This window comes from Leptinotarsa decemlineata, unplaced genomic scaffold (genome assembly GCF_025532065.1).
Source record: "Leptinotarsa decemlineata unplaced genomic scaffold, Ldec_3_MD MMD2_tig00001019_RagTag_RagTag, whole genome shotgun sequence".
NCBI classification, from domain to species: domain Eukaryota; kingdom Metazoa; phylum Arthropoda; class Insecta; order Coleoptera; family Chrysomelidae; genus Leptinotarsa; species Leptinotarsa decemlineata.
In genome coordinates this window covers 3545762-3562238 of record NW_027412557.1, presented here as the reverse complement: position 1 = coordinate 3562238, position 16477 = coordinate 3545762, and the positions used below count along the sequence as shown (strand labels likewise).

The 16477-nt window shown below is 33.2% G+C and overlaps 1 protein-coding gene and 1 long non-coding RNA gene across 3 annotated transcripts in view; one reads left to right on the top strand and one right to left on the bottom strand.

Moving 5' to 3' along the window:
• fng (fringe) overlaps positions 1-16477 on the bottom strand; it is a 199343-nt gene that overhangs the window by 164864 nt on the left and 18002 nt on the right. The gene's annotated exons all lie outside the window — the stretch shown is intronic.
• The window catches only part of LOC141482306 (uncharacterized), a 75425-nt gene that overhangs the window by 43745 nt on the left and 15203 nt on the right, over positions 1-16477 (top strand). The window contains exons 1-2 of one of the 2 annotated variants that reach the window (XR_012465450.1): positions 13305-13520; positions 14595-15565. The exons of the other annotated variant lie outside the window; for it this stretch is intronic. This is a non-coding gene — a long non-coding RNA (uncharacterized lncRNA). Of the gene's footprint in view, positions 1-13304; positions 13521-14594; positions 15566-16477 lie in introns of those variants that run through there. 2 annotated transcript variants of the gene reach the window in all.

The following is a 16477-nucleotide window of genomic DNA, read 5'->3' as shown; positions in this document are numbered from 1 at the left end:
TCGTGACATAACTTGGTTTGAAATTTTTTTATTTTTATTTTTAATTTTTTAATTTTTTGTTAATAATATTTTTAATTTTAAATTTTCAGCTTATATTAATATTTAAATTTTTATTTGTTTGGTTGTTGCTTGTATGTCATTTTTTTGTAATTTCAGTTTTTTTGTTTAATAAAATTGTTATTTTCGGTCAATCTTTTAAATTTTTTTTTCAGGGTTGTCAAATCAATTTATATTATATTAGACAATGGAAGTCCGAACTGATGAAATACACCACGAAACATTGTCAACCACCTTCAAACAAATTGTACCAAACTGGTTTCGACCTGCCACATGTTTCATCATTAGGAGTCATCAACGCAATATCTGAACTCATTCTACCTTTAGTAGAACTCTCCTGCTTCTCCTACAAAAACATCAATTATAAGTTCGAATTCAGCAATTTATGTTCAAATTTGACTTTGCAACGGATCCTACTTTATATTTGATATTCTCAATTTAAATTTTCTGTTAATTCCATCTATGTAATGCAAGTCATCATCGCCACTTCTTATTTTTGGATGGTTGGATGAGTATTTGACAGATTTAGAACTTTGTTTTGTAACTTTGTGAAATACTTTGCGAAAAAAGTTTTATGGATCAAAAAGTGGGATAATGAGTATCAACTCAGTTTATTGCTAGATTTATTTTTGACTATGGATATCTTATCGAAAATATAGAGGTTTTTTTAAATCTGTTTCAAATCTGTTTTTTAACCAACTGTGACCCCCCCTGAAGTTGTGCGAGCTGAGGATTAACAGGGGCTTACCTTCTGACGAACAATTCATAGGTGCCCAATTTTTTTAAACGCATTCAATCACTCAGCTGCTGTCTTCGAGCAACTTTCAGAAATCTTGAATAAACGTATGCTAGTCCTACCTATACCTATTAATACAAGATTAAGGAGAAGATAGTTTGGCTTCAGATACAGAGAGACCTCGACTCAATGTCTCTTGCTTGTAGACTTTAGTCGGATTCGAGAAACAAAAATAGTTTGTGGACGAATTTTAGCGGTAATGTTTTTCATGCCTAGATTACTTTTCTATTAGGTTTAATTATCTCAATGATAAAAACACTTGATGCGAGAGATATGATTTACGACAGTTGAAAAAAGTATACATAAAGAGACATTAATGAGGGAAAAAGATATAGTACTGGATATCGAAAAGATAAGTTTTGATATGACAGAAACTTACATATATAGAACTCAACCTAGTCAGAGTGACTGAAATAATTTATAACATCAAAAAGCCTATCATGATTTCGGCCGATTTTTTCGTGTGCATTCAGTAATGCAATGTTTCAAAAAGTTCTGGAGCAATTCAAAAAACAGTAAACATGTAATATTAAATTGAAAGTATGTAGTCTTGTTTGTTAGATAATGAAGAGGGTATTCAATATGAGTATTGAGACAACGCGGTTTCAGGAGACGCTATGTTCTACAAGAAACTGTCATCACTAACAACTATAAGATGTCAATCGTGAAAACAATCCGGAGAAACTATCGACGTATTAGAAAATTTTTGAAATATGCGTGTGTCCCAACTACTCTGGTGAGTGTCTGTTGGAAAACACCTACTTCCCTGGCTAATACAACGCTCGATATTGAATTACATCTCGCAGGTGTTTCTCGTTCATCTAACAACAGGACCATGCCGAAATTATTCAAGTAGCTCACCTGCAGACCGTGGTTTCGACAGACATTAACCAGAGCCTATTGTGTAGGTAGTTGGGGAAATTTAATTTCGAAATATTCATCATTTTCTTATTAACTATAAGATGAATCCGTAATTGCGATTTGTATAAAGAACAAGGTATATAGGTTAAAAGTTTGATTCCTACTTCTACCTTCCAGTTCCACTATTTTCCTATCGTATGTAAGTATAGAGTGCGCCCCTGCCTTGAACTGTTTAAAATTGCTCTGAATTCTGCTTTAACAAGTGGTATCTGTATACTTCTCACGAGGAGTATGTTTATTTTGCCTCAAAAATTTTTATTGCTCATCTGTGTTTTCTTTTTGTTTCAACGACTTGCAAATTGCTTGGACCAACATCACATGAAACATCAAGTAGTAGTAAAATAATAATGTGAGAATGTGAGAAATTCAAGTAAACCCTTTCGATACCTAGATTGTTTTGATGCATCCTCTGACGAAGGTAACGAACTGAGCTTAAGAAACTGAGTTGTAAGCTCTTGTTATTTGAAGCTAATGTTATGAAACTTTTGTATCTTGTTCATAAAAAAATTATCAGTTTCAACGTCATATATTTTGAGAATACAATTAGTACAATCATTGAAGAGTACTTCTTTATTTTGTTCTTGAACCATGAAAGTTTCAGCTTCGTTATTAAAAAGGGTGTAGTATCACATCCATTCCATTGACATAGTTTTTGTCGGATAAACTCGTTGTGAAACATTATTTTTGACTGGTTTTGAAAACACTTCTTCGCCGTCAGGTGCTTGAAACATCAATACCATTGACACACCGATATTCTTTATTATAAAAACTAAATCACGGAAATTAGTTAGAGATGTTTGTACAATTGAATGATACTGCATTCCTTTCTGTTCGAAAAAATCCAAGGAGAATGGAATTTTTTATACAAGTATCACATACCTGCTACAAAATATTTCTGAGAAAAAGACATGATTGCTTCGACTAATGCAAGTGCAAGTGTCGAGCTGGGCTTATTTGATACTCTGAAAATATAACAACCAGTCGGTGGTCGTTTTCTTTGTAAAATTATAAGACATTTTTCACAACTTATTTCCTGTCATCTGTTCATTTACGATCCGGTTTCCGAGGTTAAATTTGATATTAATTCTTCGATAAATTAAAACATTTATACTATGTCCATCTAAGCAAAAGAGTGCTCCAAAACATTATCATGCATAGTGCACGTGACCTCCTAAACAAGGCTGCTTGTACAGAGTCGCACTAGGGAACGACCGATTTTTTTTGATAATATACGGCTAGGTGTAGGCAAACTTTTTAGATGGAATGTAGGGACACAAATTAGGCGTTTCTTCAGCCATATCAGTAATTCATATTTTGAAAATTTTAAACTTAAAATACCATATATGTTCACACCAAAGGCGTTAACACGTAACTCACCATTTCGACCCTGTATCGATATACTTGAATGAATTCCGCCAGCCGATTGCAGTTCAACCTGATTGGCTAGCATGAAGTGGCTTGTTTATTCTACCCAATCGATGCAAATGTGAGCGGTGATCATTCTCTGATCATGCATCTATCGTTGTTTGGGTTACCTTGTTTGGTGGTTGGGCAGAGTTTAGTTCTGATTTAGCTCTTCTGTATATAATAAATTCAATTGCACTGAGACTGGTGAAAACATTATACCATTCAGGTAAAGTAAAAATAGAGAGATTCTAAGCAATGAACTCTAATTTCATATATCTCTCTATTGAAAAATTAACAGAAACTGTAAGTGTGAAACTTAGAGGCCACTGAAAGTCCGCATTGCCGAGCACAAGAAACACATATTTGGACCCATCAACATAACATCAAGTGGTCCCAAGCTGAGATCATCTACAGGGAGAACCACTGGTTTAGAAAGAAATTCACAGAAGCTGCATAAATGTTGTCCAACGACGCATTCAGACAAGCTAGAGTGAAGATACGCAACATATGGAAACCCATAATAAAGCGAAAAAATGTCAACTTCCACCAAACGGTCATCTCCCGCTATACTAGTGAAGCGGGAAGGGGGATAGGTGAAAACACTCGAATGACCTACAAATAGTCATCTCTCGGAGAAATAGTCCAGTCATGACCAGAAGACTATTGTGGATACTAACAATCGAAACGTCGTGAACTAACTTGGCTTGAAATCTTTTGATTCTCAATTTTCACTTCATTTCAATTTTTTTTGCTCAATTTTAATTTTTTTCATTTCTTTTCAAGGTTTGTTTGCTTAATATAATTGTTATTTTCATCAAATTTTTTTTATTTTAATTTTTTATTTGTTCTTTCAAAGATTTCAAATCATATTATATTATAGATATTAGACAAATGAAATCCGAGCTAATAAAAGGAACTGTAACTTCAATTAAATGTTCACAATATTTGCAATCAATCTATATGACTTGAACATTACAAATTTTCACCTAAATCGATGTTCAATTTGTCAAGTTCAGTCAATAAAGTATGTCCAGTTTTGGAAACTGGACATACTTTATCGGAAACATTCCAATCATAATCAATTTAATTTAAAATGCTAATAAATTACTAATCAATACTCTATATCATTTAGTTAATTATTTTCTTGAATAGAGAGTTACTTTTATTTCAGCCTGAAAATTCGCCGGTTCATTAATCAAAAACTATAAATAATACTTATAATGTATTATGTGATTGTAAGATATTCTAGTCGCGAATATGGAGAAATTCTTGTAAAATATTTAAAACTCGCAGATATATAAGTAAACAAAACGATAAACTGTGTGTTTGAGCTTTGAAAAGTATTATCATATCTCTGAATCATCATAATTTGTTCGCAAACTTGCATATCAACGTGAGAACAGGCTAAAGTAAATAATATATCTGGATAAAAATGAAAGAGTACAGTTCTTGGACAGGATGTGTTCCGATCGATACCAAGAATTTCTGAATATAAATAATGAAATAACTAAAATATTATTATCTGCTGATTACAGCTGGACCACGATAATAATGATATACAGTGACCGTTAGAAAGCATTTATCACGTTAAAAGGTATTTTTATATAATGTTGATTCATCTCAAAAATAATGATTACAAGGAAGTTTACTGAGTGTCTTGATATAAATAAAGAAGTTCATATTGGACATAGCACTCAAGAAATTGGCAAACTATAGACACGTGTTTCGGGCTTTTGGCCCATCGTCAATATGATTCAGCCACGTGTAAGGATGGGCAACACTTGGATACCAAAAGAAATGAATACAAATGCACGGAGCCATCCTTAAAAATCAGCCGCACATTTGTGGTATGGTTGATAGATCTTGTGTTTACAAGAAAATATCAAAATCACCATGCAGGTAGGTATAGCTGCTTGTCGTGCATACATAAACCCAATAACATATAAATCAAACCTCGCAACACATGCCATACAAAACAAACATAACTTTTTTCCACCAGAAAACATCAAACTCATAAAACAAGTCAATAAAGGAAATCGTATGGACATCTGGGAAAACCTAAACATCCATCAATTCAAAAGTCATAATTCAATTATCGAGGAACAAATACAAATCAATATACAACAAGAGCTAACATTCAATATACTACACATTCCTAGAAACAATGAACCTAGAGAAGCACCAAAACAAATGATATAACCTGATGTAACCCAAGTACAGGCAAATTCAAAGAGACATCTGGATGGAAGGAGAGGATAAATACCTACACTACGGCGTTCTAACCGTATAAAAAAACAAACAAGAAGATGAAACGTTCAATTTGAGTAGAGCCATGAAGTTGATAGCACAGCGTGCTATCGAAAGTGCTCGCATATAATAATTAGAAGTTATTAATATTGAATTAAAACATTGAAAATAAAAGTAAACTAGTTGTTCTGGTAAAAATGTATCCATGATCAATTTCATGGAGACATATTTGTATGAATTGATAACAACTTTATTGATTCCTACTCCATATAAAACACAACAAACCTGTCATGATTTCTAATTTTTCTCGTTATTAACCAGTTATATTTTCAAAATCTATCTTAAGAATTAGTCCAGCTTTGTTCATTGACAAAAGCTACCAATTCAAAATCACATGACTTGATTTCAGATGAAAACATTTCTCAACCCATAAATGCAAAAAATATTTCATAATTACTACCGATTAATTTAACGTAGGTACGAAGTGAATATCAAACGTCGGAAAATTATTTCACAACCCAACCATGTTTGGCGAAGGAGTAGTGCTTGGAAATATAATTAACACCCTACTCTGTTGTATAAATATTTTCATAACCCGCACCGGTAAGAGAATGAGTAAACACATTTTTGTTATTTTTATTTCCAATTGCCTGCGGGAACAACAGTAATGAAAGATGTGTGAAAATGAAACGTGGGTAGACAAGATAAAAATGTTGATGGGAAAATTTTTATGAACTTTAGGGCATTCCAACCACCAGAAAATAAAAGTCGTACATTATCCTAATTATACGAACATGATCTAGTTTATTTCGTTAAACATTTTTTTAACGAGCAAGGGCTTTATGAAAAATTATCCATTGTTCCTTCCCTAACCTAAAGCACAAGAAAACCAGAAAAAATTGGACACGTTAAAAAAATCACAAAATTATGCATCTGAACTAGACGTATTTTGAAAAATATACCGGGTGGACTACAAGTGGACGTAAGGAGATTGGGGATGCTTTTTTCAAAATTGATAGTTGATGAAACAGACTGTATATTTGAGACATGAGCTAAAAACAATTGATTATGAAGGTTTCATGAAATTTATGAAACTCATATTCCACTAAAATTTACTTGGCACATCGAAGTCCTTGCTATCGAGATTTTATGAAAAAACAAAGAAACACTCGTAACATGAAAGAGCTCAAGAAAGTTTAGATATACAAAATACTTCGTGGTAAGTCTAAGAAGTAGTCTAGGTTGGAATTACGGGAAAGTAATTCCAACAAAGTACAAAGTACAACATTCAATTGACAATATTTTATTCACTAGTCCTCACGATTCTCCATAGTCTTTCTGCAGAGGTAGGAAATGGAGAAGAATGCGATATTCACGATGGAATACACAGTGAACGATGAAATGAACAATTATTTGAAAAATGAAGTGATTTGCTCTGTATTTACAAAGTATCGACTATATTCCTTTAATAGCAGGTTCCTATAACAGTTATACACAGGTGACTGGTACTACTCGTACTTTCCATTATATTAGCGTACTTGTACTGTGAATTTTGTTAAAATATAAAATAACACGATTTGTACACAGATTCTCTAAGTTGTGTAAAAATCCTTCACCCGAGGATCCCTTACTTCTTGTAGTCCTGCTTCGATAGACTCGAAGAGAACCCGGCAAAATATCAAAAAAATTGGTCAATATGGAATCATTATTAATAAGCTAGCTGATCAGCTGAGAAGATCAAAAATGCACCATTTTTTACCTCTTTAGACATAAAAGATGTACTCTGTATTTGAAATACGTGAAAGAATATACGATAATGCAGATCCAATTGTAGAAGATAATGAAGTAGATTGAAGAGTAGGAACTAAACATTCATTAATATTCAACCAAACCTAACCTGACCAAATTTAACCAAATCTGATATGAAGTTGAATGATCATAGTATGATAAAACCTATAAGAAAAATAATTTTTGAAAAATCAAGTGTGGAAATATACAAGAGGTGCAAGAAATAACTTTTTCTCAAGATTTTTAAATGTGAAATATGAATTTTTCGAAACCAATGCATCTAAAGAAAGTGTAACTGATCGCTTTCGGCACCCAAAACAATGATTTTTCAAAAACTTTGTATAGTTGTCTGTTTGTCTGTGCGTTTGCGTGCACAATCTCAAAAATGGCTTAACCCATTTTCACTAATATAATCTGGTATGCTTCATTAACACTTGATATTTGTTCTATTTCAATCAGTTAATAAAATCAGTATGTCAAAATGAAGAATAACGTCAAACGTTTCTTGGGAAAAATACTGTTGATTTGATTCTGCTGGAACTTTGGTTAGCTATATATTTTTTTAAGTTTGTAAAATGATTTTAAAATATGGGCCATTAGAAAATCTGGGAAAACCATACTAAATTAGCTTAGTTTCGAATTAATTATGTTGCTTGAAGAATCAGTTAATTATGAATACATGCTGAACTTGCTGTCAGTCACGTGTTATTCAGAGAGACGCCAATGACCAGCGCAACGCCCTTACGTTTTGAAGAACCCTCCTAGACCGAGAACATTCATGCCACATTTCAAGATATCAAATTTCTAATCTATGTTTGTATCTCTGGCCATTATCTCCAGCATGGGTGAACTCGGAATACCTGGCTCAAAGGGTCCTTTTATGCGGGACATAAGTAGGCAAATAAAATGATGAAATGGTTTATTTACGTTCAAATATTTGAAAATATCAAAAGCCATACAGGCGCGAATTCCACTACCTCTCTCGGGTTGAGGAGATTATCAATTTTTGTGATCCTAGTCAATTCCAGATTGAACATGTATAATACTGACTGAGAATACAGGATCCTTTGAAAGTTACTTCTAGAGGTACCGAGTAACTTCAAGTAAATCTGATAATTTTTATGAAGAATATTTTCAACAGATCTAATCTCAGTTCAGTTAAAAATTGAGCGTAATAATTTGCGTATTCAAAAAAGACACTTCAATGTTAGATTTCTACTTGAAAGTTTACAAAACCGCGACACGTGTTTCGCTGTACAATAGCATCTTCTGGTGTCGCAAAACTGTTTGAACCAATTATGTGTCGTGCTTTTATAATAATTTGAATCATTATGACTATTACTACCCGACAAATTTCTACGTGATAAATGCATTACCTAAACTATTTACATTTCTATGAACAACTCATTTCGGACAAACCGGGAGAACTTTTTACAAAAGAACAAAAGAGCATAGAAGTATTTTTTTGAATGGGAAGACCAATTCATCATTTGCGAACTATCTCTTAACAGACGGACACGAGTTCAATCACGATTGCATTTGGAAGAGAAAAACTCAGGATTATTGATCAATGATCAAATATATTAGCATTGGTTCCCTCTATTGAATTTAGTTTGCAATGAGGAAATGGATAATTGGGATAGATCTTGAAATCGTTCATAAAAGTTTATAACAGCATTTGGGATTCTCACTTGACCCTTCACAAAACCGCAACACGGTTTCATTATGCCGTAATTTTTTCAAGCTTATCTGATAGTAAGAGTAGATATTAGGTGTTTCAGCTACTATAAGTATTGAGCGTGTCAAATACTATCAGTGTTAAGCGTGTCTCAATCTATATTAGATATGTCCAATGCTATAGTATTAAGCGTGTCGCTGTCCAATACTGTAAGTATTAGACGTGTCCAATATTACTATAAGTATAAGGCGTGTCTTATATTAAGAGTATTACACTCAAGAAAATTATCTATACTTTAATGAATCCATGTAATTTGAAGTAAAACACGTGTTGCAGTTTTCTGAATATTTCTAAAAAAAGAGTTGTTAAATGCAGATGATAGAAAAAGGTTTCGACTGTATTATATTTATAGTATAATGGTAAAATAAAATATAACACATCTGGAAAAAATTGAACTGGGATGTCAATACAAAAACAAAATTATTCATTGAGCTCAAGAAGACATAATTGTTTTATTTGGTCTCTATGGGATTCTATAAAAAAAAATGAAATACCAAGACAATTGGGAAATTTGATCTATGAATTAATTACAAAAAACTAAGCAAATATTCACATTCTATCTCTTGATGATGCTAATTTAGTGAAACCCTCGTCGAGATTTCTGGTGTGGAAAAAGTGTTATCAACAGATTCAGTTTAGATGATTTACTCATTACTGGAAGAGAAGGATTTCGAAGAAAAAAAATTCAATTAAATTTCGATGTAGCGAGATGTTCTGGAAAATTTCTTAAAAAAATGTAAGCTACTGTATTTGGCATCCCAAGCGTTCAAAGGCAACGTTTATTCATAATTTTTATGATTGATATAGCCAATACTATTAAATGAATAATTTCATTATGGCCTTCAATTAGAAATGAAAATGGAATTATATATATATATATATATATATATATATATATATATATATATATATATATATATATACAGGGTCCTGCAACAGTGGCGCGGTGTTCCATATCTCTATATAGGAAGCAGATAGGAATCTAATTTTCTATAATATTACCTTATTGCTCGAGCTCGACAAAATAAAAATATTGGCGGTCACACAGGGTGTTCGATTTTTTCTGGGCGGATCCCAACTGTGTCTTTTTAAATGGCAACCTATATTTTTTATCGCTTTTTCGGTTTCTTCATAGAAAATAAAATAAACTTTATGTATATCTGCACTTCGAAAATATTGATGGTTTTCGAGATATCTAGCATGACAGGTTTTTTTTTCCAATATTCGTCACTCAGAATATTTGAAATTATAAAGTGGTGCCAAGTCCAGTTGAAATTTTTTTTTGGTCGAATATTCTACATTGGTAACTCTCTCAAACGATATATCTGAAATCGACCTGTGATATACAGGGTATGAAAAATCGCTTGCCAAATATTGTAAATGAAAATTTGCAAAATCTTCCTTATATTAAATGGAACACCCTGTATATTATTGATCCATAAGAAGCGCCAACGAAACCTCTACAAATTTCATTAAGTATTCCCTATGGCTAAGTTCAATAGTTTTTCTTAAACGAGCATTTCTTTCGAAAAATGGTCATTTTTTCAAAGCGAAATCCATTTGACGACTGATAAGAATATACAAAAAATACCCTTTCCTTAAAATATCGCCCATTCCTAAAATTACCTGTTGCTAGATAAACAAGTTGCGAATTACACCACAAAATGGACGTTCTTGAATAGTTACAATAATTTCAAAAATCTCGGAATATGTGCCATATTCTTTCGGTCTAAAACAACCTTTCAGCGAATGAAATATTTATTGGAAATCAAGTAGTCTGGCAAATGACAGAACAAAATATTTGGCTGCAAATGAATATTGAAATTTTTAGTCAATCGTGAAGTTGAACTGTCGGTATAATTTCATCAGAATGTTGTTATCAAAAAGTGATTTGATTGATATGATTTTCATATTAGGTGAATCAGACAGGAATTGTTTATTGGCAAGTAGAATTTATTCTCAACGGTATCCAGATAGAAGGCATCCAGATGAAAGATCTTTCCGAAAGGTCTTGGGACGATTCGTTGAAACTGAATCTATTAATTATTCCAAACATGAGCGCATCAAGCCAGCTACTAATGAAGATAATGAATTGCAAGTTCTTCTTGCTGTTGAAGAAGATCCTAGTAGGAGTCAACGACAAATTGGGGAAATAGTGGATATAAGTGAGAGATCAGTGCAACGAGTATTGAAGAAACATCGCTTGCATCCATACCACGTTCAGTTACATCAAGAACTACTGTATGCTGATTTCGAGAAAAGAGTGAGATTTTGCAATTGGGCCATGAACAAAATTCGTCGAAACGAATATTTTTTCAATAATATTTTATGGTCGGATGAATCGACATTCCATAAAAATGGATTTGTAAATCGACATAATTACCATTATTATGCGACAGAAAATCCTCACTTATTGAGACAGGTGGATTATCAACATAGGTGGTCGATAAATGTCTGGGGAGGCATCATTGGAGAATATGTAATTGGTCCATACTTTTTTGAGGGACATATGAATGGTGCAATGTATCTCAATTTCTTACGAAATGATTTACCAGGTTTCTTAGATGATATTCCTCTTGACCTCCGCAATAGAATGTGGTTACAACATGATGGTGCACCTGCTCACTATTCGGCAGAAGTGAGAGATCATCTAAATGAAGTATTTCCCAATAAATGGATAGGACGGAATGGGCCTGTACGGTGGCCCGCTAGATCACCAGATTTGACGAAACTAGATTTTTTCTTATGGGGATACATAAAAAATATGGTTTACGTTGAGCCACCAACTTCTCCCGAAAATATGCGACTTAGAATAACGAATGCTTTTCGCAGCATTACACCAGCTGTCTTGCGCAGGGTAGAACAGTCTTTCAAACATAGACTTCAGCTCTGCATTCAAAAAAATGGAAGACATGTTGAACATATTTTATAAAAGTTTCATTATCCACCTTAATTAAACTCTCCCTTTTGTAGTTTTGTAATTTGCCAGTTGACAAATTTGAATATCTAGAACTCAAGCTCTGAATGAATATAATAACATGAAAAAAATAGTTATTTATAATGTTTCTTTCTTTTGACTTGTTTGGTTTGATAGTGAACGATTTATGAGTGAAATTCTGCATCCAATGAAAAAATAATTTTCCATTTAGCAAAAAGTGATAGGTACATACATTTATTTCGTTAAAAAATATTTGTTTGGACACCTTCTAATGTACAAAATTGAAACAAGATATCTTTCGAATATTTTTATCAGTCGTCAAATGGATTTCGCTTTGAAAAAATGACCATTTTTCGAAAGAAATGCTCATTTAAGAAAAACTATTGAACTTAGCCATAGGGAATACTTAATGAAATTTGTAGAGGTTTCGTTGGCGCTTCTTATGGATCAATAATATACAGGGTGTTCCATTTAATCTAAGGAAGATTTTGCAAATTTTCATTTACAATATTTGGCAAGCGGTTTTTCATACCCTGTATATCACAGGTCGATTTCAGATATATCGTTTGAGAGAGTTACCAATGTAGAATATTCGACCAAAAAAAAATTTCAACTGGACTTGGCACCACTTTATAATTTCAAATATTCTGAGTGACGAATATTGGAAAAAAAAACCTGTCATGCTAGATATCTCGAAAACCGTCAATATTTTCGAAGTGCAGATATACATAAAGTTTATTTTATTTTCTATGAAGAAACCGAAAAAGCGATAAAAAATATAGGTTGCCATTTAAAAAGACACAGTTGGGATCCGCCCAGAAAAAATCGAACACCCTGTGTGACCGCCAATATTTTTATTTTGTCGAGCTCGAGCAATAAGGTAATATTATAGAAAATTAGATTTCTATCTGCTTCCTATATAGAGATATGGAACACCGCGCCACTGTTGCAGGACCTGCAACAGTGGCGCTATATATATATATATATATATATATATATATATATATTATATAACTCAGTGAAAACTATGTTACTACTGTCAAAAATTATACCTTTAATAATATCGATTACCATCTACTTTAGGTTTGTGAGTTCCATAAATATCATAGAAATACGAGTTGATCTATCAATACTGAAATTCAAAACATGTTTTCTTTCTAAATGCTGTGATGAATAACATGTTTGAAATTAACTGGACAACCCACCAAAACAGGATAATATTCCAATCTCGAACAACATGGTAATCGAGTTAAATTGTAGCAAGTGCTTGAAGACCTTCATAAATATGTATACTTCGAAATAGTATTTCAAGTATGCATGAATAGTTTATCTTTCTCAATAGCAATCAAGTGTGACACGTGATTCCAAAGTTCTGGTGATTATACTGACTTGTTCATTGTTCAGTTGGTTTTACTAGTATTAAGGTACCACGTCAACAATCTCAAAAATGATCAATTCTTCTACGAGACCGAAAGGATTTCTAATGAACGTTTTCCGAATCGTCCTATCTGTAGAAAATATTTGAGCCAACTTGTATTCAAATTCACAAATCCCGGTAGTGTACCTACATAACAAAAAGCCCCCAGGTCATTCGTCCGTTCCGGAAGAACAGCAAGTGCAAATAATTGGTGAGATGGTAGTAAATCCTGAACAGTCTACTTATTCCGTCGCGAATGTTTGTGAGGTGTCTCCTTCTATTGTATAGAGACTTTTGAAGAGGAATAGGGGTATCATCCATACAAAATTAAAATGGTACACCAATTAATTTGAAGATGACACTGATCGAAGAACAAAATTCTGCGAAATCATGACGGAAACTATTGCAAGGCATCCTGCCCATCTCCACAATATTTGTTTTAGTGACGAATGTAATTTTTTTTTCAAACAGACAAAATTGCCGTTATTGAAGTGATACCAACCCTCACGTTTTCCGAGAAACGCACATATCCAATATCCAGAACAAATTAACGTTTGCAAAAGGTGTACGAAACTGAACCTGCTCCAATATTGGATATACGGCAGGAAATAATACATATTTGTAGAGATATTGACGTTACTGTGTTCGAAAATGTTCGGCGTGAAATATCGGATAGGTTGTTCATATGTCACGAAGTTCAAGGCAACCATTTCGAGCATCTTCTGAACTGACCTCAAGCTTATTACCTCATTACGAAGCATTTGTCAGGAAGTTTAAAAATATGTGTCACAAGAACCCTCCAAGATGGCGCCTAGTCGCCATCTTGAAAGTTTCATCTGTTAAATTCACTTCAAAATAAAGTATTCATGCATTAATTTCATTATCCCAAATTTCAATTTTTTGAGTTGACCCGTTCAAATAATAAAAGGGGGGGAGACATTACAGTTGAGCACTGTACGTTTGCTGGCTTCTTGAACATAAAGGAAATAATAATTTCAATGATTCACTCTTAACTAAAAATTGTCCTGGTGATAGTTTATATACTACTCTGAATGAAAATCAATGTCAGCTTGCTGTATCTCAGTGAGAAGTTTATCAGCTGGTACCTGAAAAGGTATAACGCAGCAGCATCTATCACCTACTGAATCTTATCAGCTGACGACTTTTTCTTTGACTTACAGCTAGCTGATTTTTTTCATTATTTACTAGAGCATTTTAACAATCCTCTTATAAATTTTCATCCGAAAGGAAATCACGTTTCTTAAGTTATTCTCTATTTTTACAGATTGAAGCTTTATATTAGCCATTTCTACATTGCAGCTAGATTGTGGATTGAAATTACCTTCTCCAGATGCTATACTAGGAATATGGATTTTTGTAAAATAGCGCCATCTGAATCGGTTCTCCTAGAACTAATGGAAGAATTAGTTTGATTAGTGAGCAGAGCATGTAGATGCGACCATAAAAAAGCAAGCGTCTGCTCTATTCCCAGTACTATATTTGTTTTGACTCACGATAATTTCATCGTGAGTATGAATATTAATATGTACACAAGAATTGTATTGAATCTTGTGGAAAAGTAAGATAAGATAAATAACTGGCTAGTTGAACTGTAGAAAAGATAAGGTTCATTCTGACTGTACTCTTCAAAGGTGTCAGATTGGTCATTATAGGGAGAGGAAAGATGACCGGATTAACTAATAGGTGGGTAAAGGTCATAGGAGCGGGTAATTCCTAAGACACAAGTAACGAAAAGGGGATTGAAAAATAATCTGTTTGTAGTTTACAATATTCACGTGGAAATAGACATAAATACACTGGCTGCATTTTTTAGAGAAGGCAAAAAGCAGCCCTTTTCGATAATGTCAAAATCTGGAGCTTTACGGAGTGTTCGTACAAATGACAGAGTCATCGATGAACAGGAAAGATTTATTTAGCAAAATTCAAGAGTTTGCTTGTTAGATGTATGCCCTTAATCGGTTAAGAAACATAAACGATACTAGGGTTACATTGTTCCAGAAAACTTACAAATTTTTGGACAATGATGATGAATTTAAGTTGCCCAAATAAAGTTTTGGCAGTTCTTCTCTACCACCATGCGAATCACAACTGAATAATCATTATTTGAGGGAGTGTTACATCACACAATTTTGGTCTCAACAACTGAAGAATCTTCAGACTTTGATTGGGAACAATTAGATAATCGATTCGAATTTGATTGGTCAATTGAGGAGATAACCATTCAACCTGGAAAAGGTATGATTTTTTTTTCATATTGATCATGTTTTACAATAGCTGCACTCGCCAAAGCGAGAATGAAAAAGATTAATTGTCATTTTTATTTTTAATCAGTTTATTAAAATAAAAGTTGAATAATTGAAAAATTATGCTGCAATAAATTATCCATTAATGATTTTCTTATACCAACATTTCCTCCATAATTAAACTTCATTTGTTTGAAAGTGTTTCATGATAAATTTCTTTAGTTTGGACTTCCATTGCTTGATATTATATGAAATGATTTGAAATCCCTGAAAGAACTAATAAAAAAGAAGAATTGAAAAAAGAGAATAGCTGAAAATAAATATTAAGCAAAAAAACCTAAAATGAAATAACAGTGGAATAAAATACAAGTATAGAACAATTGAACAAATATTTTAAGAATAAAAATAAAAAGTTAAGGGATTCCAAGCCAAGTCACTTCACAACGTTTCGATTGTTAGTATCCACAATCGTCTTCGGGTGATGACTGGACTAATTTCTCCGAGAGATGACTATTTATGGATCATTCGAGTACTTTCACTTATCTCCGCTTTCCTTTTTCCACTTCATCTGTTTAGTGGGAGATGACTGTTTGGCGGGAGTTGGCCATTTTTCGCATGATTATGGGTTTCCATATATTGCGTATCTCTACGCTAGCTTGGCTAAATACATCGTTGGACAACATGAATGCGGCTTCTTTGAATTTCCTCCCAAACCAATGTTCCTCCCTGTGTATGATCTCAGCTTGGGACCACTCGATGTTATGTTGATGGGTCCAACGATGCTCCGTTATTCCTGATTTGCTGGTTTCCCCTCGTTGTGTGCGTTTCTTGTGCTCGGCAATGCGAACATTCAATGGCCTCTTAGTTTCACCGATATAGGATTTTCCGCACTCACAAGGTATCC